This window comes from Oryctolagus cuniculus, chromosome 13, assembly GCF_051225735.1.
Source record: "Oryctolagus cuniculus isolate XC-2025 breed Fujian yellow rabbit chromosome 13, ASM5122573v1, whole genome shotgun sequence".
NCBI classification, from domain to species: domain Eukaryota; kingdom Metazoa; phylum Chordata; class Mammalia; order Lagomorpha; family Leporidae; genus Oryctolagus; species Oryctolagus cuniculus.
In genome coordinates, this window is record NC_142879.1 from 104,197,867 (window position 1) to 104,225,147 (window position 27,281).

At 47.6% G+C, this 27,281-nt stretch overlaps 1 protein-coding gene and 1 long non-coding RNA gene across 14 annotated transcripts in view; one reads left to right on the forward strand and one right to left on the reverse strand.

Annotated features, from left to right (window-relative positions):
- ARHGAP12 (Rho GTPase activating protein 12) overlaps positions 1–16,697 on the reverse strand; it is a 133,927-nt gene extending 117,230 nt beyond the window's left edge. For all 11 annotated transcript variants that reach the window (XM_070056093.2, XM_070056092.2, XM_008268008.5 and 8 more), the window contains exon 1: positions 16,522–16,697. The gene's annotated coding sequence lies outside the window, so the exon portion shown is untranslated. The remainder of the gene's footprint in view (positions 1–16,521) is intronic.
- LOC138844904 (uncharacterized) overlaps positions 16,534–27,281 on the forward strand; it is a 51,423-nt gene continuing 40,675 nt past the window's right edge. Inside the window, exons 1-3 of one of the 3 annotated variants that reach the window (XR_016219251.1) lie at positions 16,534–16,668; positions 21,071–21,185; positions 23,916–24,052. This is a non-coding gene — a long non-coding RNA (uncharacterized LOC138844904). Of the gene's footprint in view, positions 16,669–21,070; positions 21,186–21,509; positions 21,646–23,915; positions 24,053–27,281 lie in introns of those variants that run through there. The other 2 variants (XR_016219253.1, XR_016219252.1) reach the window with 2 other exon arrangements.

A 27,281-nucleotide genomic window follows, 5' to 3' on the forward strand; every position in this document is an offset into this window, starting at 1 on the left:
CCTCCAATGGCCACCGCAGCCGGTGCGCTGTGGCCGGCACATCACGCTGATCCCAAGCCAGGAGCCAGGTGCTTCTCCTGGTCTCCCATGGGGTGCAGGGCCCAAGGACTTGGGCCTTCCTCCACTGCACTCCCGGGTCACAGCAGAGAGCTGGCCTGGAAGAGGGGCAACCAGGACAGAATCTGGCGCCCAGACCGGGACTAGAACCCGGTGTGCTGGCGCCGCAAGGCGGAGGATTAGCCTAGTGAGCCGCAGCGCCGGCTCAAAATAAACTTTTAAAAATTTATTTATTTTTAATTTGAGACACAGAGAGCTCCCATCTGCTGTTTCATTCCCCCAATGCCTCCAGCAGTGAGGGTTGGGCTAGGCCCAAACCGGAAGACAGGAACCCAGTCCAGGTCTCCACACCCAGGTGGCAGCAATCCAATCACCTAGCTATCGCTGCACCTCCCAGGGCGTGCACAGGCAGGAAGCTGAGCTGGGGCTCCAACCGAGTCACTCCAATGTGCAACGTGGGCGTCCCAGCTGGTGGCAAACGCTCATCCCTAAACCTACCTTGAAATTCCACTTTTCTGTGAACTTTTTGAAGTACCCCCAGAGTGCTCATGAAAGCAAGTCAGCCTGAGAAAGCCACGTGCGGGATGGTTTCAACTTACGGCACACTGGAAACACCCAAACCAGACAAGAGTGACTGCCAGGGTGAGGGAAGGGAGGGAAACAAACCACAGACGCAGCACAGGGCATCTCCCAGGTTCCTGACTGGTTTGCATAAGGTAACAGTGGCTACATAGCAGCAGGTGCTTCTCAGAGGACCTCTATTTAGTCTGGCAGTTAAGGCTGCTGCCAGGTTCTACTCCTGCAGCTTCCAGCTGATGTGCACACAGGACGGCGGCTGAGAGCTCAGAAACCACTGGGTTCCTGCTCCATCAAACGAGACCTGGATCGTGATCCGAGCTCCTAGCTTCAGCCCCGGTCCATCCTTGGCGGTGGCAGTATCTGAGTGAGTCAATGGATGGGAGCAGCTGGGCGCTGTCTTGCTCTTGCTCTCTCTCTCTCCCTCGCTCTCTCTCTCTCACTCCCTCTTAGTCTCTCGCACTCTTACTCTCTGTCTCTTTCCTAATAATATGTTTTAAGAACAAAAGAAATGTAAGTTACATTATTTAAACATACGTAAGATGCTAATGTGTCATGCAGTTATGCACGGTCTCAATTTTAACTGGAGTTACAGTTTCAGCATGCAGTTGTCTCTCCAAATGGCCCAGCTTTCTTTAGCTGAAGAGTGCTAACAGAAATCAAATGTGAGTGCTTGCTGCTGCTACACTGTCGTGTACTGACAGCAAGGAAATATGTGGATACACTACACAGGAGATACGCATCTGTAATATTTCTATATTTAACCACCTGTACCTGCAGTCAGCCACAAGTGAGTTCATACAGACAATCCATTATCAAATGGGCCATTCTCAGTATCGTCTCTATGCCTAGGTAACCTGTAAATCCCCTCTCCAACACAGAGAAACCTGGCTCCCACCAGCCACCTTCATTTACTTAATTGTTTAATTCCAGGATGCATATGAAGCAGCATCAGAATTTCTAACTCATACACCCTGAGGAAAACAAGTTTATACTAGAACATAGTACTTTTATGCAATTTCTTTAGCCTGTATTCTTAGAGGCTCCACTTACTTCCAGACTAAGCTGGATCACTCCCACTCCCTTGTTTTGTGTCAGCACAGTTGAACTTTCTCACATCTGCTTTCCATCCTAGATCCACCCTCCCCCAGATTTACCCACACTGAAGTTCATGCTCGTGTTGTCAAGTCCTATCAGATTTTTTCTTAATTTATCTGAAAGGCAGACAGATAAGAAAGGCAAATACATCTACAACTATAGCTATTACTCGAGTCAGACATCACTAACTTACTAAAAAAAAGGGAAAAATTTCCCTATGATGTTTAAGTTATGTAAACATTGTGATGATAAGAGTCAAGGTGATCAAAGGACCTGAATAATTATTTTTCCAAAGGAGACAGAAAAATGGCCAATCAGCACAAGAAAGGAGGTGGGATACCACCGATTATCATGGAAAAGCAAACCAAAACCTTCAGCAGGGGACAGGTGCTCCTTGACATCAAGTCACTAAGAGGGATGGCCACTTTCCATATCAGAGTACCTGAGTTTGCGTTCTGATTCTGGTTCTGCTCCTGACCCCAGCTTCCTGCCAATGTGTACACCCTGGGAGCCAGCAGACGATGGCTCAAGTAACTGGGTCCCTGCCATTTACGCAGGGAATTCCAGCTCCTGCCTTCAGTCTGGTCCAGCCCTGTCTGCAGGCATTTGGGATGGATTATCTCTCTCTCCCATTTTTGCTCTTTCAAATAAAAATAAATAAATAAATAAACAATTTTTAAAAAAGGAGAAACCACACCAAACAAGATGGCTATTTTTTTTTAAAGATTATTTATCTAAGGCCGGCGCCGTGGCTCACTAGGCTAATCCTCCACCTTGCGGCGCCGGCACACCGGGTTCTAGTCCCAGTCGGGGCGCCGGATTCTGTCCCGGTTGCCCCTCTTCCAGGCCAGCTCTCTGCTGTGGCCAGGGAGTGCAGTGGAGGATGGCCCAGGTCCTTGGGCCCTGCACCTGCATGGGAGACCAGGAAAAGCACCTGGCTCCTGGCTCCTGCCATCGGATCAGCGCGGTGCACCGGCCGCGGCGGCCATTAGAGGGTGAACCAACGGCAAAGGAAGACCTTTCTCTCTGTCTCTCTCTCTCACTGTCCACTCTGCCTGTCAAAAAAATAAAAAAATAAAAAAAAAGATTATTTATCTATTTGAAAGTCAGAGTTACACATAGAGGCAGAGAGAGAGAAAGAGAGGGAGGGAGGAGAGAGAGGTCTTCCACCCACTGGTTCACTCCCCAATTGGCCGCAACAACCAGAGCTGCGCCAGTTCAAAGCCAGGAGCTTCTTCCAGGTCTCCCACGTGAGTGGAGGGGCCCAAGGACTTGGGCCATCTTCCACTGCTTTCCCAGGCCATAGCAGAGAGCTGGATTGGAAATGGAGCAGCCGGGACTCCAATTGGTGCCCATATAGGATGCTGGCACTTCAGGCAGCAGCAGCTTTACCAGATTTGCCACAGTGCTGGCCCCAGGATGGCTATTATTAAAAACAAAACAAAATGTAACAAGTGCTGATGAGGGTGTGGAGAAATTGGAACTTCTGTGCATTTCCTCTGAAAATGCAAAGCAGTGTGCCTGCTAGGGGAAACAGTATGGCAGTTCCTCAAAATATTAAGGGGCCTGCACTGTGGCATAGTAACCAAATATCCACCTGTGGCTCTGGCATCCCAGATGGGCACTAGTTCATGTCCCAGCTGCTCCTCTTTTGGTCCAGCTCTCTGCTTAAGGCCTGGGAAAGCAGTAGAAGATGGCCCAAGTGCTTGAGCCCCTGCACCCGTGTGGGAGACCCAGAAGAAGCTCCTGGCTCCTGGCTTCAGATGGGCTCAGATCTGGCCATTGCGGTCATTTGGAGAGTAAACCAGCAGATGGAAAACCTCTTTCTCTGTCTCTCTCTCTCTGTCTCTAACTCTACCTCTCAAAGAAATAAATAAAATCTTAAAAAGAATATATTAAAAGTACAACTACCATATTGCCCAACAATCCCATTTCTGGGTAATATAAACCAAAGATGGAAAGCAGAGACGCAGAACAGTGACTTGTATAACCATGTTCATAGCAGCACTATTCACCACAGCCAAAATGTGGAAGCAAACGAAACATCCTTCAGTAGAAACAGTATGTGGTATATACATACAAGAAAATATTACACAACCTAAAAAAACCCTTGCCATCCACATGGGAAACCAGGATGGAGTTTCCAGCTCATGGCTTTGGCCTGGTCCAGCCCTGGCTACTGCAGCCATTTGGACAGCGAACCAGCAAATGGAACATCAATCTCTCTATCTCCTTCTCCTCCCCGACCCCAACTCACTTCCTCTCTCTCCCTTTCCCTGTCCTTCTATCACTCTTTCTAATAAAGCAATCTTTAAAGAGAGAGAGAGAGTGAAAGAGAGAGAGAGAGAGAGAGAGAGAGAGGTTGGTATTGTAGCACAGAGGGTTAGGCCACCACCTGGGACACTGGTACCCCATTTCATAGTGCTGTTTTAAGTCTTGGCTTCTCTGCTCTGATCCAGCTCCCTGCCAAAAGGCCTAGGAAGGCAGCAGAGGATGGACCTACTACTTGGACCCCTGCCACCAATATGGGAGACCCAGATGGAGTTTCTGGCTCCTGGCTTTGGCCTGGCCTAGACCTGGCTGTTGTGGCCCTTGGGGAGTGAACCAATGGATCGAAGATTTCTCCTCCCTGCATGGATAAATCTTCAAAAGGAAAAAATTCTGGGGCCGGCACTATGGCACAGCAGGTTAACACCCTGGCCTGAAGCGCCAGCATCCCATATGGGCACTGGTTCAAGACCCCGCTGCTCCACTTCCAATCCAGCTCTCTGCCATAGCCTGGGACAGCAGTGGAAGATGGCCCAAGTCCTCGGACCCCTGCACTCCGCATGGGAGACCCAGAAGAAGCTCCTGGCTCCTGGCTTTGGATCGGCACAGCTCCGGCCGTTGTGGCCAACTGGGGAGTGAACCATCGGATGGAAGACCTCTCTCTTTCTCTCTCTGCTTCTCCTCTCTCTATGTAACTCTTTCAAATAAATATTTAAAAAATAAAATTTAAAAAATCCGATAACACAATACAATGTAGATTAATTTAGACAGCATGCTGACACAAGTAGTCACTCACAAAAAGGCAAATATGATTTCACCTGTATGAGGAATCTAGAGTAGCAAATTCATAGGATGATGGTTGTCAAGGGTTGGAGGAAGATGGCAAGGGGAAATTATTTTTAATGGTTATGGAATTTCAGTTTGGGAAGCTGAAAACATTCTGGAAATGGTTGGTGGTGATGATGGTACAACACTGTGAATTTACCTGATGCCACATTTAAAAAACAGAATAGCACATTTTGATATGTATATTTTATCACAAATCACTGTAGAATACAATTGAAATCTTATATCCCTCTATTCAAAAATCACAAAATCCTCCCTTAGCTCTTACTGATCTTCAGAAGTAAGTATTAAAAAGCAAACAGACATTCAACTTAGAAACTGAAAGCTAGCACTGAGGTGGCACACAGACAAATGATGAACTACTGAGGACTATTACCAAGTCCTCAGAGCTTTCTGGTCTCCACCAGAAAAAAAAAGAAAGAAAGAAAATACCACTCCGGAATTCATCGTTTTTATTCAAATTTATTTTAACCAAAAAATAAATAAAATATAATAATGTAAATTAAAACCAAGTTATCACAACCCACCAACCACAAAAGAGCAAATTATTTTCTTAAAAATGCACAGTAACTGGAACACTCATGCGGTGCTAGTGGGAATACTAAATGTTACAGCTGGTTCAACAGTCTCGCTCATAAAAATAATTTCCTGTGAACCATAATCAGGGTCATGAAACAAGTTTCAATAAACTTAAAAGGACTCTTAGCATACCGAGTATTTAGTCTGACCACAATGAAGTTAAATTAAACTCATAAAAAGACATAGTAATAATCCCTAAATTGTTAAGAATCTAAACAACACACACATCTAAATATTTCAGGAGTCAAAAAAGAAATCAAACAGGACATCTGAATGGAAAGAAAATGAAAATATGACATCTCAAAATGTGGGTGGGGTTGCATAGCCAATACTAAATGTTATTATTAGAGAAGAAACGCAGTCTCAACGAGACAAGCTTCGAGGCTAAGAATCCATAGAGTAAATTAAACCTAAGCAAGCAAAAGAGGGGAACATGATAAACATCAGCACAGAAATCAGAAAAACGTTAGAGGAAGCCAACGCAGTCAGAGCTGGTTCTTTGAGAAGATGAGCAAAACTGAGAATTCCAGAACCAAATTGATCAGGAACCAAAGAGAAGACACAAATGATCCGTGTCAAGGAGGAGACCAAGACACAACTACAGGTTCTACAACATCAAAAGAAAAATAAGAGAATATTACCATCAAGTTTATGCTAATAAATTCAACAACTCAGACGAAACAGACAAATTTATAGAAAGACACAAATTGCCAAAGCTTGATGAAAAAGAAATGGAAAACGTGAATACCTCTGTTACACTGAATTTGTCTTTGAAAGATTTGCCTAAAGAGAGCTCCAGACCCAAATGGCTTCACTGGTGAAATTTACCAAACGGAGTAAGGAAGGTAACACCTATTATACACAAACCTCATAAGCAAAATTGAAGCAGAGAAAAAACATCCAACCTGTTCTATGTTGTCTGCATTATCCTTATACCAAAGATCTTATAAAAAAGAAAAACCAGAAACCAATATGCCTCATGAACACTGATACAAAAGTTTTTGATTCAAGTAGCAAGTTGTATCTAACAATATTTTAAATGGTAATGTACCATGACCAACAACAGTATAACACTGAACATTTAAAAATCAATCCACGGGCGTCCGGCGCTGTAGCTTAGCAGGTAAAGCTGCCGCCTACAGTGCTGGCATCCCATGTGGGCACGGGTTTGAGTCCTGGCTGCTCCACTTCCGATCCAGCTCTCTACTATGGCCTGGGAAAGCAACAGAAAATGGCCTAAGTCCTTGGGCCCCTGCACCTGCGTGGGAGACCCAGAAGAGGCTCCTGCCTCCTGGCTTCGGAACGGCGCAGCTCCAGCCATTGTGGCTGTCTAGGGAGTGAACCAGAAGATGAAAGACACCTCTCTAGCACGCGCTCTCTCTCTCTCTCTGCCTCTGCTTCTCTGTAACTCTGCCTTCCAAATAATAAATAAATAAATCCTAAAAAAAATGATTATTTATTTGAGAGGTAGAATTACAGGAGAGAGTTTGAAAGACAGTGAGAGAGGTCTTCCATCCACTGGTTCACTCCCCCAAATGGCTACAACAGCCAGAGCAGAGCCACTCCAAAGCCAGGAGCCAGGAGCTTCTTTTGGGTCTCCCTCGCAGATGCAAGGGTCCATGCACTTGGGCCATTCTACGGCTTTCCCAGGCCTTAGCAGAGAGCTGGATGGGAAGAGAAGCAATTGGGACATGAACCAGCGCCTATACAGGATGCCGGTACTGCAGGCAGAGGCTTAGCATACTACGCCATAGTGCCATCCCCTCTGGCAGTTTCTTACAAGGAAAACACACTCTTACCCAAAATCCAGCAATCATGCTTTGGTATTTACTCAAGTACCTGAAAACCAATGTCCATGCTAAACCTGCATGCAGATGTCTAGGACAGCTTTATCCATAACTGTCAGCATTTGGAAGCAACCAAGATATCCTTCCGTAGGTGAGTGACTGAAAATGGGAGGCAGCCATACCGTAGAGTACTACTAAAAAGAAAAGAGTTACCAGAAAAAGACATAAAGGAAAGCTAAACACACGTTACTAGGTGAAACAAACCAACATGAGAAGGCTACAACGTTACGACATTCTGGAACAAGTAAAACCATGCAGGGAGTATAAAGACCAGTGGTTGGGGCTGGCATTGTGGCACAGCCGGTAAATCCCCTATCTGCAATGCTGGCATCCCATATGGGTGCTGGTTCGAGTCTAGATGACTCCACTTCTGATCCAGCTCTCTGCTATTGGCCTGGGAAAGTAGCAGAGGACGGCCCAAATCCTTGGGCTCATGCGCCCACAAGGGACACCCAGAAGCCCCTGGCTTCAGCCTGGCCCAGTCCTAGCTCTTGGAGCCATCTGGGAAGTGAAACAGCAGATAATAATCCCTCTCTCTCTCTCTGTGTCCCTCTCGCTCTCTGCCTTTCAAATAAATAAAATAAAACTTAAAAAAAAAAAAAAAAACAGGCCGGCGCCGCGGCTCACTAGGCTAATCCTCCGCCTAGCGGCGCCGGCACACCGGGTTCTAGTCCCGGTCGGGGCGCCGGATTCTGTCCCGGTTGCCCCTCTTCCAGGCCAGCCCTCTGCTGTGGCCAGGGAGTGCAGTGGAGGATGGCCCAGGTGCTTGGGCCCTGCACCCCATGGGAGACCAGGGAAAGCACCTGGCTCCTGGCTCCTGCCATCGGATCAGCGCGGTGCGCCGGCCGCAGCGCGCCGGCCGCGGCGGCCATTGGAGGGTGAACCAACGGCAAAAGGAAGACCTTTCTCTCTGTCTCTCTCTCTCACTGTCCACTCTGCCTGTCAAAAAATAAAAAAATAATTAAAAAAAAAAAAAAAAAAAAAAACAGTTCTTGAGGAGCACGGGTGGAGGAATGATGATTTGGCGGAGCACACATTTTTACGGAAGTGACAATCATGGAGGATACGTGTCATTTGCCCAGACTCACAGAATGTACAACACAAGAAGTGAGCCTCCATGTCAGTTATGGGTCTGTACGATAATGATGTGTCAAGGTGGATTCATCTCGGTAATAAATGTACCACTCCGGGGGGGGGGGGGGGGCTACTGATAACAGGGAAGGCTATGGATGTGTAAGAACAAGAGGTATATGGAAGATCTCTGTACCTTCCCTGCAATTCTGCTGTGAATCTACAACTGCTCAAAAACATTGTCTTTAAAAAAAAAAAAAACAATCTGGGGCCTGCACTGTGGGCCGCCACCTGCAGTTCTGGTGTCCCATATGGGCACCAGTTCGGGTCCCAGCTGCTCCACTTCTGATCCAGCTCTCCGCTATGGTCTGAGAAGACAGCGGAAGATAGCCCAAGTCCCTGGCCCCTGCACCCACATGGCAGACACAGAGGAGGATCCTGGCTCCTGGCTTCTGATCCGCATAGCTCTGGCCATTGCAGCCAACTGGGGAGAGAACCAGCAGATGGAGGACCTGTCTCTCTCTCTCTCTCTCTCTCTCTCTCTCTGCCTCTCTGTGTAACTCTGACTTTCAAATAAATAAATAAATCTTGGGCCGGCGCCGCAGCTCACTAGGCTAATCCTCCGCCTTGCAGCACCGGCACACCGGGTTCTAGTCCCGGTCGGGGCGCTGGATTCTGTCCCGGTTGCCTCTTCCAGGCCAGCTCTCTGCTGTGGCCCGGAGTACAGTGGAGGATGGCCCAAGTGCTTGGGCCCTGCACCCCATGGGAGACCAGGAGAAGCACCTGGCTCCTGGCTTCGGATCAGCACGGTGCGCCAGCAGCAGCGCACCAGCCGCGGCGGCCATTGGAGGGTGAACCAATGGCAAAGGAAGACCTTTCTCTCTGTCTCTCTCTCTCACTGTCCACTCTGCCTGTCAAAAAAATAAATAAATAAATAGATCTAAAAAAATCCATGTAATTCATTATATTGTATTAACAGGTTTTTTTATTTTTTATTTGTGAAGCAGAGAGTGAGAAAAAGCTAGAGAGTATGCTCCTATCCACTGGTTCACTCCCCAGATGCAGGCAATGAATGAGGCAAAGCCATGAGCCACGAACATGACACCCACATGGGTGCCAGGAACCCAATTACGTGAGCCATTACCACTGCCCCCAGGGTCTTCAGTAGCAGGAAGCTAGAGTCAGGAGTCAGAGCTAGGAACTGAACCTAGACATTCCAACGTGGGACACACACATACTAACCTTCAGGCTGTCTGCTCCCTTAACAGATTTTTTAAATATTCAAGTCATCACCTTAATGGATTCAGAAAAAGCATCTGATAAAGTCCAATTTCCATTACTGGTAAAAATAATAACTAAGATTTAGAAGAGAAGTTCCTCAACTTGACAGAGGCATATACAAGAAAGTCTAGAATTAACATCATTCTTAGTGGTAAAAAACTGAACGCTTTCCTCCTAAGACCAGGGAGTCAGCTCTCACCTCATCCTTCCACACTGGATGGTGCAAGATGGCAAATAAAACAAAGCAAAGGGCAGGGGCACATACAAAGCTTACAGTCACAGATGAATGATCATTTACAAAGAAAATACTAAAGATCTACAAAAGAGCTTCTACATCCATCCATAGTGAGTCTGGAGAGGTCCAATTACATATAAAGTAAGCTTTAAAAATCAAGCATATGTTTATATACTAGGCACAAGAAATCAGTAACTGAAACTTAAAATACCATGACATCAGCATCAAATATTGTGGTATCAAAGAGCAAAAGATGTGCAGGAACTATATTCTGAAACCTGTAAAGAACTTCAGAGAGAACTCTTCAAAGACCCAACTAAGTGGGAAGACTGATGGATCATGGATCCAAAAACTCACCATTACCAAGATATCAGTTCCCCCACAACTCACTTATAAATGCATCGCAACCCAATTCAACATCCCAGAAGACTTTCTTGAAGACATTACAAGCTGACTGACCTAAAATAAACACCAAGTAATAAAACTGAAAGACGTATTGCACTGATGCCAAGAGTCATACAGCGACAGTAATCAAGCAACTGTGGAATTGGCACACAGACCACTAAAAAAAAAAATAGAGTCCAAAAATAAGCCCGTGTGTTTGTGTTCAATTAATTTGCAACTAAGGTGACAAAGAAACGGAATTAGGTGGGGCCAGCACTGTGGCATAGTGGATTATGCCACTGCCTGTGACACTGGCATCCATATAGGTACCTCTACCTGTGGCGCTGGCACCCCATATGGACATCGGTTCAAGTCCTGGCTGCTCCACTTCCCATCCAAACTCCCTGCTAACACACCTGGGAAAGCAGCAGAAGATGGCCCAAGTCCCTGGGCCCCTGCACCAAGTAGCAGACCCGGAAGAAACTCCTAGCTCCTGGCTCCTGGCTTTGGATCAGCTCAGCTCCAGCCATGCAGCCATCTGGGGAGTGAACCAACAGATGGAAGACCTCTCTCCCTCTCTCTCTCTCTCTCTCTCTGTGTGTGTGTCTCTACCTCTCTCTATAACTTTTTCAAATAAATAAAATAAATCTTAAAAAAAAGAAAGAAAATAATGTTGCTGAGTGGAAAAAAAAAGTCCAGACAAGAAAGAGTGCCTACTATATGAGTCCATCTGCTTAAAATTCTAGAAAATGCGGCACTCACTTAAAATATGTGCAATTTTATACAGCACTTGTGCATCCATAAACCATCAACAAAGCCCTCACAGTGCAAATTAGAGCAATCAGACATCATGGCCCACCTACCAGAATGACTTCTAAAAATTTACTTTTAAAAAATTACAAAGAATATTTTGTATGGTAAGGACACTATCAACTAGACTCTCACTCATTCTGGCAATTCAAAAGGGTACAGCCACTTTGAAAAACAGTTTGGCAATTTCTAATAAAGCTAAACATATACTTTCCCATGATCTTGCAATCCCTCCCCTAGGTATTTACCCAAGAGAAATGTGTGCACTAGCACACAAAGGCCTCACATTAACATTCTTAAGAGCCAGAAAGTAAAAACAAGTCAGAGGCCTATTAACTGGTGGATGCCTAAACAAACTGTGATATACCCATTTGTAAAACAGGAAACAATTCAAACTTCAAAAGATCTTTCAGAGAATGGAAAGAGAAAATGAAAAAAATGTTAAGATATAGCAGGACAGTATCACATTAATCCATGGTTATTCAAAAAGGCAAGAACTGTGACAGTGGAAATGGAAAAATAAGTCACAAATCATACAGTATATGTAAGCCTTCTAAATCTGGCTTGTTCCACTTAGAAAAATGCTTTTGAGATCCATCCATTTTGCTGTAAGCATCTGTGGTTCATTCCTTTCATTGTTCACTGCTGGCATATTTTAGTGTTGGTATTAGCATACCTCAATAAAATCAACTCTTTTTTAATCCCAAGAAACTAACATACAGCAAAACACAGGTAATTTTCAGTCAACTTTTATAAAGGTATCACTCTGACCTCATAACATATTCTACATTCAGCTGTGGTAGAAGGGAAAGACCACACAACACAGGCTCAGAGGCTTGAGATTTTAAATCAGATCCAGAGCACCTTACCCTTTGGTAAAGCAAAGGTTTCGAAACACACAAACCTGCTTGTGAGGACGGAAAGAGGGAAAAGCTTTGAAAACCATAAGGGGTGAGAGTATTTATATGAATCACTGCTTATTCAAGGAAGCAAAAGTTATCGAGAGTACAAAAATACTCCCACATGCACTGACCACTTGTAAAACTGGTCCCTGCTCAAACATCCTGGGTCTGCCTCTTGCTAGCTGTGTGACCCAAAGACAATTCTCCCGTCTGCAAATGGAGCTTACCACGTCCTAGAGAAGTGAGTAAAAACAACTGTGTGTACAGCACTTGAATTTAGCGCCTGGCACATGCTAGGTGCTCTAATGAGGAAAATATTACCCCACCAGACCCGACACCAGCCTCCATCCTGCCCACCCAAGGCATTAGTGAACTACATCACGGATTCTCACACTTTCAGCGGACAACGGAACCATCTGAAGAGTGCCATTATTTTTTAAGGAAACACTTTAGAAGAAACTTGGGTTTACAGAATTACTACAGAGATAGTACAGAGAGTTCTGATATACCCTGAAGATCCAGTCCACCCTACTATTAACATCTTACTGTGGGACATTAGTCAGCCAGGTCTGGGCCAGGCCAAAGCCAGGAGCCAGGAACTCCATCGGCATCTCCTATGTGCATGACAGGGCCAAATACTGGGGCCATCTTCTGCTGCCTTCCCAGGTGCATTAGCAGGGAACTGGATCAGAAGCGGAGCAGCCCGCGTTCCCACATAGGAAGCCAGGATGGCAAGCTGCTGTTTAACTGGCTGTGCCACAATGCCAGCCCCTCAGCCCTAGATATTTTAATGATAGTAGGTAGGTGAGGCCCAAAATCTTACATTTCTAACATGTTCTCAAAGGTTGTTGATGGGGCCAATCTGAAAATACATTTGGAATAGCACTGGGCTGGAACTGAGACTCCAAAATGTCAGATACAGAAGCCACCACCCAAACGTGACTACCGAGTATTTGAAAGGTGGCTAGTATAAACTGAGGAGCGCTCTAAGTGTAAAATACACCTCAGATTCCTAAAACTTGGTACAAAAAATACCTCACTAGTACTTTCCATGCTGATTACATGTTAAACAATTTTTCATATACTGAGTTAAACATTTAGTTATTTCATTTTCATTAGTTGTTTATCATTTATAATATGACTAGTAGAAACTTTAAAATTCGCAGATAGTTGCCACTGTATTTCCACTGGACAGCAGTGGTCTGTGGTGTGAACAGAACAGCATCGATGTGACAGGGAGGTGGGGGTTGGGGTGGTCTGCCAGAAGCATAGGTGATTCCTATGTACATTAAAATTTCAGAAGCACTCAGCGCTGTGGCGTAGTGGGTAAAGCCACTGCCTGTGGCACCGGCATCCCATATGGGCACTAATTCAAGTCCTGCCTGCTCCACTTCTGATCCAATCCCTGCTAATGTGCCTGGGAAATCAGTGGAAGATGGCCCAAGTGCTTGGACCCCTATACCCACTTGGGAGACCCAGAAGAAGCTCCTGGCTCCTGGCTCCAGATTGGCCCAGCTCCTGCCATTGCAGCCATATGGGGAGTGAACCAGTGTAGGGAACTGGGGGATCTCTCTCTGTCTCTCCTTCTCACTCTGTAACTCTGCCTTTCAATTTAAAAAAAAAAAAAAAAAGTAAAGTTTGTGAAGCACTAGATTAGCAACAAACAGGGGAGTGGGATTAGCAACATCAGCATTTGGCAGTTCCATTCAGACAAAAAGCTAATAAACAGCAAAATGAAACTGCAGGATATTGATAAGTCCACGAAGAAATCAAGGTGATAAGGAAATGACTGAATCACAGTAAAGCCAGCCACCAGAGAGGCTCTAGATCAATCACATCAGTGAACCAAAGAAAAGAGAAACCACAGGAATGGTGGCCAAAGGTTCCTCCAAAGAGAAAGATGTGAAAAGAACGATTTAAGGTGTAATGATCCTATGTGATACTATGATACTTTCTCACATCTGACTTATTCCACATAATAGTGCATATTTGTGGGGGCTGGCATTGTGGCACAGAAGGTTAAGCCTCTGCCTGCAGTAGGATGCCAGTCAAGTCCACAATGCTCCACTTCCACTCCAGCTCTCTGCTAATGCACCTGGGAAAGCAGTGGAAGATGGCCCAAGTCCCTGGGCCCCTGAACCCACATGGGAGACCTAGAAGCTCCTAGCTCCTGGCTTCAGCCTGGCCCAGCCCCAGCCATTGCAGCCATTTGGGGAGTGAACCAGCGAATGGAAGATCTCTCTCTCTCTCTTCTTCTGTTTTCTCTGCCTTTCAAATAAATAAATCTTTCGTTTTAAAGTGCATATTTGTGCCAATGATTAAAATCGCTAAACACAAAACAGGATGAAAGTTTAATTTCCCTTTCCTTTCCCACTATTATAAAATTGGAATGCCCATCATCTCAGTGAAGTAAAATGCTAGTTTTACTACTTAATGACTATACAGATCACCATTATTCATTATTTTAGTTTAGTTTAAAATCTTGCCATCCTGTTGTTCTCAGTTACATCTCTTGCATAACTTAAAGAACCTAAATTTGGAAAGCTCACTTTCTATCAGCCTATGGAGAAAGGCACCGTGCAGGGACCGGCCTTTGGCCTGGTGATGAAGACATGCAGATCCCCTAACAGAGAGCCCAGATTAGACACCTGCTCGGGCTCCAGCATCCAGCTTCCTCCTAAGGCACACGGAGAGAAGCAGTGTGAAGGCTCAGGTACTGGGGTTCCCAACACCATGCAGGGGACAGGGACTGAGTTCCTAGATCCCAGCTTCCACCTGCCCATGAGGCTGCAGCCATTTGGGGAGTAAACCAACTGGTGCGAGCTCTCTCTTTGCCTCCCAAATAAATAAATTAAAAAAAAAAAAAAAAGGGATGAGCACACACTTTCTAACTGGTAAAAGGCTAAATGAGTAACCATAAATAAGATGCTATTTTTCTACAGCACTGAGTATTTTCGTTAGCGCCTCACAACTGGTGTGGTAAGTAGAGGATGGCAAAATACATAAAAGATGGTTGATAATGGCCAAAGAACCTGTGCAGGTGGCCTTAGATTAACCAGTGAGTGGGCAGCTGTCTGCAGCTTCTATATCTGATGAAGTATGACGAGAAGCCTATCAATAAACACTGGCGTTATTTGCAAGGAGTCCTTTAAAAATTCGTGGAAATGAACATAACGAAAACTGCAGATTTCAAAAATTTTTTGCACCAAAATAAACTTACTCTTTATTCCACTTTTCCAAGAACTTCCTGAAGCACCCTCATAAACTCAGGTGTGAATCCACCTAACCCATTCCATGACATTGCGTTGCAGTTATTTTTGCCAACAAACGCGTCCAGAGCCCAGGAGCAACACGCAGCAGCAGCTGGCACGGACAAGCACCTGCCCAGCCCGCCCAGCTCTCCCACACCGCACGGCACGGCCCAGGCCCAGGCCCAGGCTCACCCTTCGCCGCCTGTGTCTAGACCCCGTTTCCGAGGCGATTGTACAACAAAGAGAAGAAAACAGTGCACCTGCAGGCAGCCAGACTCCCGGCTCGGAAAACAGCCCCGATCCAGGAATCCACCCTCTCTTACCGATCAGGTAAGCAGAGATAGAGACAAATAAATACGGCTCCAGGCCACCACGCCCCAACTTTGCAGGAGCACAGAGGCGTGGCCGGGGGGGACAGGGGACTTGTTTAACACGCTCAGTGTCACACCGGCAAGTCCCCCGCTCTGCAAGCCGGACTGGCCGCAGGCCCAACCAGAACCCCCGCGCCCCTCGCCTCGCAGGCGCCTCCCTCCACCTTCTCGCCCCTGGGGCATGCGTGCCCAACAGTCAATGAAATCGACTTCCGTGTGTCCTCACCTAGCCAGAAGGCGCGAGAGCGCGAGCCGCCTGGACACGCACCGTGCCAGCCCCGCACCCCGACCCCCGGGACGAAGGACAGCGTCCCGCCACCGTGCACACACCCCGCCGAGATTCTGCGACAGCCCCTGCCTCACCCCCTGAGGCCCGAGCCTCTGCCCCGCACGTCGCGGCCGCGCGTGGCCGCCCCCTTCGCCCAAGGTCTGCGCTCACGCCGGGACAGGCACACAATCGGAGACCCCGGGGCTGGGGCAAGGGCCGGGCGCTGGTCCCCACGGCGGGGTCTTTTTGTGTCTGATTTTTTTTTAAACCAAGGACTTTGAGGGCTGGCAGGGGACGAGACGCCCGGTGCCCCCCGCAAGGTCGGGGATCGCCCCGCACGCCCCGCAGCGGCCTTTCTCTCCCACACACACGGACTGGCGCGCACCCGGGCAGCCTGCCTGCCGGGGGCGGGGCGGGCGCTGCCCGCACACAGGAAGTCGGGGCACCCAGCGGCTGAGGAGACCCAACTTGGGGCCATTTAAACCCGCCGCCGCCTCAGCCGCAGGGCGGCCACGGCCTCCGCCTCCGGACCCCGCAGGAGCCGCCCGGCCCGGCCTCCGCACACCCCACAGCACCCCCGACTCCACCGCCCGCGGCGGGCACAAGCCCGAGACCCCGGAGCGCCTTTGTGCAACGCCCCGCCAACCTCCGCGGGGACGCGCGCCCCGCCGCCTTACCGAGGACTCCGCGCGGCCTCGCACCAGGCGGCCCCCCCCCGCTCTCCGGCCGGCCCCGCGGCTGCGGGACGCCGAGGCAGCCCGCAGAGCGCTCACTCGGCGGCGGCCGCGGCCGGCGCGTCCCCGCAGGCTGGTCTCCGAGGGAGGGTAAGTTCCAGGGCACGTCGGAGCGCGCCGGCGCGGGGGCGGGGCGGGGCGGGGCCCGAGGGGGCGGGGCGGGCTCACGTGACCCGCGGCGGGGGCGGGGCGGGGCTCATGTGACCGCCCCGGCAGCCGGGGCGCGCGCGGGGTGGAGGCGGGCATGGCGGGGCGGAGGGGGCGCGGAGCGGCGTCCGCACTTTGTAAACGCGGAGTGGGACGCGCGTGGGGAGAGCGAGGGAAGGGCGCGCGCGGAGCCCTGAGGGTGGCAGGAGTGGAGCTCTGGGGGGGACCGCGAGGCCGTGGGCCGCTTGCCCCTCTAGGTTCGTCGTTCGCCGGGCCTGGAGCTCGCCCGGGGCTGGGCGGGGGGGATTCTCGAAGGTGCCAGGCGCAGCCTGGGTGGCAGAGATGGCCGTCTGGGGACCGCCGTGCGGGGCAGCAGCGGCGGAGACCCCGCCCTCGGCCGTCCAGGGGGCCACCGTGGCTTTGTCCGTGGGCATCCCGGGGTGCGGGGCTTGTGCGTGGCAGCCGGGAGTCCTGGGCGCTGCAGAGGGGGCGATCCCGCGGCACGAGGCGCTCTGCCGGCTGGAACAGGCATCGGGAAGCAGACCTGGCGTGTGCCATTGTGGCCTCGCCCGCCTGGGCCCCGGCCGTGGAGGAGTGACAGCGCTGAGGCCTGGGCCTCCTAGGGAGAAAAGTGTTAGGACTTCCGAAACCGCGCGTTCGTGGACTGGCTGTTGGTCGTGCCTGTTTCGAGGCCGGGATGAAACGTTAACAATACGGGCCAGAAACGGGGCGTAGGGTTGGGAGCCAGGCCGAACTCTCAGTTGTTCTTGAAAGCATCCAGAGAACCCCACCCCCACCCCATGGTGGCAAGACTGACAGCTGTCACTCACAGCCTTCTTGTTAAACTGAATCTGATCTGGGACTAAAGTTTCGAGATCGCCTCCTTTAAAGACGCTGAAGATAAAACTTTGGCAAAGCCAGGCTGAGACCGACTGCTCTGGCTTTGCACCTGCTGCTCCCTTTCCTGGGCATCCACCTGTTCTGTCCTGCTCCGTGGCTAACACGGGCCCTTTTCCACTCTCTTATTCAGCAGGTGGAGTATTTCCGCTGTACGCTTCTGTAGCTGTTTTCCACAGAAACCCCTTGTGATCTCTTTCTAAAACCAAGACAAGGACACATTGCAAAAAGGAAGTCATGCCCTGATAGGAAGTGCTGATAGCCTTATCTCTCCTACTCCCCAAACCTGAAATGGGAACCATTGGTTTCAGGGATAAAATAGAACCAAACAGTTTGCATACACTTGCTGATCTGTCTGTAACTCCATTTCCTCTTTCACAACCTAATCTCGGCTGATACCACAATGCCCACAGTATGCTGATCATTACCAACAGCAGATGGAGTCAGATAAAAAGAGCTCTCCATAGTGTGTTGTTTTCGAAAGGGCCTGATGGAGAGCTATGAAATCATATGCAACATTGCCTGTAGTTAGCTTTTAAATAGCACTTGTAGCATATGTCTGGCGCCTGTACTCGGGATCTCAACAGATCATTTTCAGGATTTTGACATTTAAATGGCTTCTTACCGAAGTAGCAGAGAGTTCCAAAATGTAGAACTCCTTGTAAGCTCCGCACACAAGCAGAGATCAGCGTCTGCTTTGTTTGAGTATATATCCTAGCTGCCCCAAACCACTTGACACGCATTAGATGCAGAAGAAATCCCTATTAAATGTATTTTGGAATGTAAATGGACTCTGCAGGTTGCTGGAAAAACTTGTCCCACTTTCTAATTCTTTAATAGGTAACCTACTTTGCATTGTATATTTCTAAATGAAAAAGCATTAAATTGTATCTGGCATCACTACTTTGGCTAGGCTACAGTGAAACAGGAATTTGGCAAGATCTATCAAAATTACAAATGCATACCCAGAACTTCCCATTTCACTTCTAGGGATTTATCCATTAGCTGTCTATCCAGACGTGAGAAAGGACAAGATATTGCTTATGGCATTCCTGAGACCAGCAAAAAGTCGGGCACAACCTGAATATCCAGGACACTAGTTAAATTATGATGCATCTGGATATTTGACCATTATGCATCTGTTAACTGAAAGGAAAAAAATGAGAAAGTTCCTCTGTGGTTTTTAAAAAAGATTTATTTATTTCAAAGGCAGTTAGAGAGAGAGAGAGGAATCTTCCATTTTGCTGGTTCACTCCCCAAATGTCTGCAATGGCCAGGGCTGGTCTGAGCCAAAGCCAGGAACTCCATCCTGATCTCCCACCCAAGCAGCAGGGGCCCAGGTACTTGGGCCGTCTTCCCTTGCCTTCCCTGGTGCATTAGCAAGGAGCTGGATGAGAGGCAAGCAGCTGGGTCTTGAACCAGCGCTGTGATACAGGATGTTGGCATCATACAGGCTTAATCCACTGTGCCACAATGCTGGCCTCTCTTTTGTGCTTTAATATTAAGATTTTTAAAGTGGAAAAAAGCACAGAATAGTGCTTGCATATGCATTAAAATGAACCTGCTGACTGTTGGGGTATGAGAACTGGATGGAAGGCACGAAAGATAGACTTCCCAGTATATTCCTATTTAAACTCTTTGACATTTGTACCATGAGAATGATTTACCTATTCAAGAAGTTCAGATGTTTAATTTAAAATTTCCCTGGCATCCTAAAATTGTAAGTTGTTTTCATTCAGTTCAGGTTGAAAACTTTCTTAATACTGATTGATAATTTAAGATTGAGATACTATGTTTACCTTGAGGCTTCGCATACGTCTTACCTAATGTACATAAATTTTTAAAAGTACTGTATATATGTTTCTTGATGTGAGAGCCTTGGCTTCAACAAGTCCTGATGACTTGGGTCCTCTGTTTTAAACAATAAAAATTAGGGGCTGCTATTGGGTACAGTAGGTTAAACTGCCACCTGCAAAGCTGGCATCTCATAGGAGCACCAGTTTGAGTACTGGTGGGCTCTGCTTCTTATCCAGCTCCCTGCTAATGTGCCTAGGAAGGCAGCAGAGGGTGTCCCAAATGCTTGGGCCATGCCACCCAGGTAGGATACCTGGGTGAAATTCCTGGTTCCTGGCATTGGCTTGGCCTAGCCCTGGCTGTTGTGGGCATTTGAGGAGGGAAGCAATAGATGGAAGACACACACACACATAGCTCTCTCACACACACACATTCTCCACATTCTCTCTCTCTCTCTGTATGTGTAACTGCCTTTCAAATAAAAATAAATCCTTAAAAAAATAAAAATTAGAATTTCATGGGGCCAGCACCGTGGCACAGTGGGTTAACACCCTGGCCTGAAGCGCCGGCATCCCATATGGGCGCCAGTTCTAGTCCCCGCTGCTCCACTTCCGATGCAGCTCTCTGCTGTGGCCCGGGAGTACAGTGGAGGATGGCCCAAGTCCTTGGGCCCCTGCACCTGCGTGGGAGACCCAGAGGAAGCTCCTGGCTCCTGGCTTTGGATTGTCACAGCTCCGACCGTTGTGGCCGTCTGGGGAGTGAACCATCAGATGGAAGACCTCTCTCTCTCTGCCTCTGCCTTTCAAATAAATAAGTAAAATCTTTAAAATAAAATAAATAAAATCTTTAAAAAATTCATGGACCACTTGTTTGTCTACTAATTAAGGTCAAGAAAACCTATATTTTGGGAAAAACACTAAAGGCGTGTGTTTTCTGTGTGTGTTCACTCGCCCACTTTGTAACATTAGCTGCCTCCTGCTTCCATGGGCTACACAGATACCCTGTAAGTGATTTTGCTGATATGTTTCAGTATTATTTATAGACTTAATTTCCAGAAGTCTCAGTGAGAATTATAATCATGACTGCAGTAGCAGTCAAATTTACGTAACACCATCTCTTAAAGGATTTTAAGAGCTTATTAGTGTGTGTTTGTGTGAAATCTCAGTTTTCACCATGTCGATTCACGATCAGCTTTGTAACATACACTGTAATTAAAGTATAGGCATAAAAGAATTAGTCCTAAAGAGCTGATACACAAATTACCACGTGGAGTGTTTTTCCAAAATTTTACAACCCAAATACAAGAAAATTACTAATTGGCGTTTGAACTGAGACTATTTAGTAAGTCAGTCAGTTACTCAGATCTAGTTTCATTCAGTGTAATTTTATCTTTTAAGTCAAATCCGCACTCATTTTACATGCAACTCAAATATAGGCACTAAAGAAATGACCTTTGAAGTAATAAAAATTGGTCATCAATAATCCATTATTTAAGCCTATTTACACTGCAAGGAAGACATCGACTATTTGTCACAATTAGGCAGTAAGTAGGGCAGTGGTTCTATGTGAAGCCACGAAAATAGAAATGAAATTTTTGATTCCAAAATACAGGTGTTTTGCTGATACACCTCTGCTCTCTCCACTTGTCCTGCAGGTTCTAGCAAGTATATGGCAATGAGGAGGTTTGCAGAGAAAACTTTGGTGGATGGATGTGATTCGGTACAGCCAATAAGAGCACGCAAACAAATCGCATCATTGAAATCCACACGGTGGGTCTGTCGGGGAGGGAGGGGGAATCCAGGGGACCCTGTAGCATCCGCACCTTGCCAGCGGGACCCCATTTCCTTTCTACAGTCTGTGCTGGCTTGGGTTTCAGAAAGAGATCACAGGGTCTTCGGCAGGAAGAAGCGTCAGCAGCACACAGCTAAAATCGTTTCCAAAGCAGAAGTCGGCCTGTGCTAGGTGGTCGGGAAACAATGAGGGTCTGCCAAGATTTGTCCACTCTTAATGTAAAGGTGATTTGTGTTAAAGGGCTTACAGATCTGTGCAGGTGGCAGATGAAAATACACCTCTGTGCTCGTGTGGTCCTCCAGAAGCCGATCTTGATGCAGAGATTAGAATCAGGAAGTTTGGGCGGTGAAGGAAGCCCCAGCCTTGGGAATGAAGACATGAGACCGCCGGAACGAAGGGAGCAAGCTCCAGCCACGCTGTGCAGCTGGAGCTTAATCGCACTGGGGAAGTTCAGGAGCAGGGGACAACAACCTCTCTTCTGTTTTCAAAGGAAATACAGCAGCCTTCAGCTCAGCTGCAAACCTGACGTCGAGAGATTTTCAAAATACATGTGCGGGACGGAGCTGGCTGTCATACTTGCGTTTTCCCGAGAGGGATTCCCACAGCTTCTCTGGAGCAGGGGCCTCTCCTGTGTTTAGTTGAGCGTGGCTTGCAACATGCACGCTGCCAGTCACCCTTATGATTGCGTATGGGACTGGTGCGAGGGATCAATCTTGGAGAATGTCCGCCATTCACTATGCAGGGAAATAGAACGATGTGTAAAATATTCCAATGCACCAACACCTTACTGCTATAGGAAATAGGACCTGGTCATTTCCCAGTATCAACTGAGTTGTGATCTTGTGGCCGCAGAACTATCAGATCCACTGGAAGTCAGCTGTAGGACAGTACCTATGGTCCAAATAAGTGAAAACCAAAAAATAAAAAGGGAAGGAGGGTAGTGTATGGGAGGCTGGTGGTGCTCAGAACAGAGTTCGCCACAAAACTTTTCCTTGATCCAGAGTTCTGATGAGTTCAATGGGTGTACTGGGAGGCACTGACAGCAGACACAGGGTCAGGGCGTCTTGTCGCCTCCCCTGCCTGCCTTTGAGGTTCCAGCAGTGGCTGCTCACCTCCACGATCCGAGGCCCCAGGAACAGCTGCTCTGTCATGGTTCCCGCTCCCTCCAGGCTCTGTAACATTGGGCTTTCCTCCCCCATCTGGAGCCCAAGGGCTGGAACGGCTCCTCGCTGTCCTGGTCTCTGGGTGCCTTGCTAGCCCCTTCCTGGTTTCCTGAGCCTGCCCACACCGCTGAGAATAATCCCGGCATTATCTTTGCTTCTGTTAAATTCACTGGAGTGGACTTTTTCCTGACATGACCCTGACTCATACACTTTGTTCATTGTTTTCCTAACATGTCTTTGTTAAATGTGCATCAGAAATTAGGATTCCAAAGAGTCTCTCAGAAAAAAAAAAAAAAGTCATAACTGGCATCCTCAGACCAAGTGACAGGAAGAGGCAAAAACACCGTATAAAAAGCAGCAACAGCTGGGCTGGTGCTGTGGCGTAGCCGGTAAAGCCACCGCCTGCAGTGCCAGCATCCATATGGGTGCCAGTTTGAGTTCCGGCTGCTCCTCTTCTGATCCAGCTCTGCTGTGGCCTGGGAAAGCAGTGGAAGACGGTCCAAGTATTTGGGCCCCTGCACCACGTGGGAAACCGGGCAGAAGCTCCTGGCTCTGGAGAGGTCCAGCTCTGGCTGTTGCGGCCATCTGGGAAGTGAACCAGCAGATGGAGAACTCTCCCTCTCTCTCTCCTCCTCCTCCTCCTCCTCTCTGTAACAGCACCTTTCAAAAAATAAATAAATCTTAAAAAAAAAAAAAAGGCAGCAACAGGGATAGGCATTTTAGCAAGTTAACATGCTTGGGATGCCTGCATCCAATACCACAGTTCCTGGTTACTCCACTTCAGATCCAGCTTCCTGCTAACTCACACCCTGGTGGGCAGCAGATAATGGCTCAAGTACTTGGGTCCTGCCACCCACATGGGAGATCTAATGGGTGGGGTTAGAGGATTCCTGCCTCCTACATAGGAGACCCAGATGGGTTCCTGGCTCCTGGCTTCAGCTGGTCCAGCCTTGCTGTTGCAGCCACTTGGGGAGTGAACTAGCCAGTGGAAGAACTCTCTCTTTCTCCCTTTCAAATAAATAAAATTTTTAAAGATTTTATTTATTTATTTATTTATTTGTATGAGAGGTAGATTTATAGACAGAGAGAAGAGACAGAGAGAAAGGTCTCCCATCCACTGGTTCACTCCACAAATGGCTGCAACAGCCAGAGCTGCACCGATCTGAAGCCTGATGCCAGGAGCTTCTTCTGGGTCTCTCATGCAGGTACAGGGGTCCAAGAACTTGGACCATCTTCTACTGCTTTCCAAGGCCATAGCAGAGAGCTGGATCGGAAGAGGAGCAGCCAGGACCAGAACTGATGCCCATATGGGATGCCGGCGCCACAGGCAGAAGCTTTAGCCCACTACGCCACAGTGCCTACCCCATCAAATAAATAAACTTTTAAAAGGCAGGAATAGAGAGATTCGAGACATACCCAGTTTGAAGCATTTAGTGAAGGCATTTCAGTGGTCTTGGAGGTCGTTGGACTTTTTGGAATGTACCTTTTAATGACTCCATGCCGAGGCCCTATGGAAGTTAAGACTGATTTTTACTAAAAATTCAGGTTTGCTGGGAAGCCCTTCAGCTCCTGACTGCTCTCACTGATGGCTGTAATCCCAGGAAAGGAGGGAGAGGAAGCCTCGTCTCGCCTTGGGCAGGTCCTCACATGCTGCAGCTGGCATACACATTGGCACACGTAAAACCAGCCCGCTGGCCACAGGTGCTGGCTCATCTCGAAGGTATTCCAATGTGTTTCCTCAAATTCTAACTTTAAAAAAAAATAAAACTTGTTATTTCCACTTTCATATCACTCATTCTAATTTCTAAAAATAGAACCAATGGCACCATATGTCCATCACCATTGGCTAAAAGAAAAATTTTATGTAAAGCAATGAGTTGGATCTAAATAGGGTAGCCTGTCTAGTTAAGAGAGAATAAAAGTCTTGAAATCAACTTTGCATAGTTATGAAAGAACTTTAATCATTAAAATTACTAAGATTTTGGAAGGGGAAAAAAATTTCCACTTTCAGGGAACACTACTACATCTGTTGATATTCTCATGGCAGCATTTAGATAGCTGTCATGGCAACCATAATTTAATCCTACAGCAGGGACTTGGAACACCCAGGCACCCCAGGAAGTGGGGAGAGTGATTCAGCGGGCGGCACGCTCCTGTCCTTGTGAGTCAGGAACATAGCAGTGCTCTCACTCAGCCTGGCTTCAGGCACCACTAGGCAAGGTACAAAGTGCACCTGCCACGTGACCTGTGGCGATTTCCACCGGGGCAGAGCGTGAGCTGCGTGAAGGACTCCCGCAGAGCTTACCTTCGGTGGCTTCTGAGACCTGTTTTCAGCTTGTGACAAACGTGGAGCCGTCCTTTCTCTCCTTTTTGCCTTTGAAGCAAATCATCTTTGAGGTGTAAGGTCAGGAAGAAGGTGAAACATTGAATGGTTCTTTTTACTGCCTTATCAGTTTTGTGTGAAAGGTAACAAGAGAAGAGGTGTACAGGAATGGCTAGAAGGAGACATTTTTCATCTTCATTTCCAGGCATAACATCACCAGCCCTGCACTTGTCAGGACTACTTTGGGCTAAAGCCCAAAGATGCAGCGTAGCAAACGGACTACAAGTAGGCAAATGACTTGGCTTCTCGAAGAAAGCACCTGAAGAGTTCTTGCCTTGCAAAATTTCTTAGCATTTTTTTCCTGCTCTATTAATTTTTTTCAAAGATTTATTTATTTATTCATTTATTTATTTTTAAAGTCAGAGTTACAGAGGCAGAGGAATCATCTATCTGCTGTTTCATCCATCTGGCCACAACAGCCAGGGCAGGGCAGGCCAAAGCTGGGAGCCAGGAGACAGGAGGCTCCACCAGATCTTCCACGTGGGCACAGGGGCCCCAACACCACTTGGGCCATCTTCCGCTGATTTCCCAAGCCATCAGAAGGGAGCTGGATCAGAAGTAGAGTAGCCAGGACTTGAACCGGCACCTATATGGGATGCCAGCACTGCAGGTGGAGGCTTTACCCATTGTGCCACAGAACAGGCCCCAATTAACTCTTTCTTATTATTTGTGTATGTGCATGTGTGTAGAGTGCAAGAGAGTTTTGTATATCCAAACATACACTAACTCCCGTTTAGCTTGGGGAAAAATATTTGAAAGAAAGCAAAAGTTGTATAGGAAGTTGCAGAACTTGTGGGAGGAACAAAGGAGAACACCCTGTCTTTTGGTTTTGACAAATTCTATGCCAGTGCTCCATCTGAGCTGGGAGCTGTGCTGGCGCTGCTTATGATTACATCTTGAACTCCGAACCATTTGAAAGTATCTGCAAATACAGTTTCCCACACAAATAAGCCAGCTTGCCTCCCCAGTCTTTTCTGAATACCATTCTCCCATGTACTGATCTTGAATGTCCTTAGTTACAGTCCGCGTCATTTCTGCAGAGTTCCACACACTTTTCCTGCGGCGGTTAACTTGACAAGAAGGCTGGATTCCCTTTGGTGAGGTGCTTCTCTCCAATGGCCAAGATTCCAGAGCGGCTAACAGACGGATTTCCTCCCCGGTTAATCAGCCCGGGGAAAGGAGCTGGCACTCTCTGTCAGACTGGTTCCACTTCATTTCCGCCACCCTCCTCTCCCGGCTGTTTGCCTTGCAAGGGTGAAGCGAAAAAGAGGCCTCAGTTAGATTAAAATCTGCTCCTTCATGCTGGTTTCTTAGACTTTGAGAAGCATGCTTGCTAACTTTCTATCCCCTGGATGGAGAGATGGAGGCTGGAGGAAGACTTCTGGAGGGGCTTCAGGACCCCCCCCGCCCCCCCCGCCCCCGCCCCCCCGGTTAGCAATCAAGCTCTGACCTTAGTGAGCAAGGCCGTGTTGGACAAGAGTCACCTCAGCTATAGCTCTCACTGCCTCCATTTCTTCCCCTGGCAAAGGGTTGGAGTGGAGGATTCGAATATCCTGGATTCGAATATCCCAGTATTCTCTTTATGACCTCAAGATATTTAACAAAGGAAGGCATCTTTGATTCTTGGCATATTTTAAAGTAACGTTCACCGCAATATAATAGTACTTAACACTCTTTCATCTTTAAACTATTTTTCTCTTTTGATCTTCGAAATATCCCTTGGGTAGGAGTTGTTATTCCTGTGTTTCTGATAGGGAGACTTGAAGGTTCCTTAATGGACCAAATGAGATAGGGTCCTTGTCTGCACCTGAGTCCCATTCACTGACCCCAGGCCCTGTGTTGACCCCCACCAGTGCAGAGAATTGTTCAGCTGATCTACCTCCGCTTTAAAGTCCCAGAAACTATATTGCTGAACTCTTCTTGAACTTGTAATTACAGCCAGGAGAACAATGGCACGTGTCGGCTGGCACTGTGGTACAGTGGATTTACCCACTTCTTTTGATGCTTCTGATGCCAACATCCCAAACCAAAGCACCAGTTCAAGCCCCAGACTGTTCTGCTTCTGACCCAGCTCCCTGCTAGTGCACCTGAGAAAGCAGCCCTTGGATCCTGTCACCCACATGGGAGACCCAAATGACTCCCTGGTCCCTGGCCCAGCCCTGGCTATTGCAGCCATTTGGGGAGTGAACCAGCAGACGGAAGAGCTTTCTCTCTCCACCTTTCCAATACATAAATAAATCTTTAAAAAAAATAATTGTAATGAAATACTAACCTTTCAGAAATTGGCTACAGAATAAATGATGAATTAACTATTATATCACTGAAATATTCACAGAATTGAAAACTTGGGCTTAATGAGTTAAAGGCACATCTAATTAAATCATTTTAAAAGGGAGACCTGGAAACCTGGAATGGTAACATTCTGTGGAATCACCATGGGTCCACAGCTACTCAGGGTGAGATGCATTCCTGGTGTTATATGGGCAGTTGTTTGAAAAGTGATCAAAGGGCTGGCGTTGTGGTGCAGG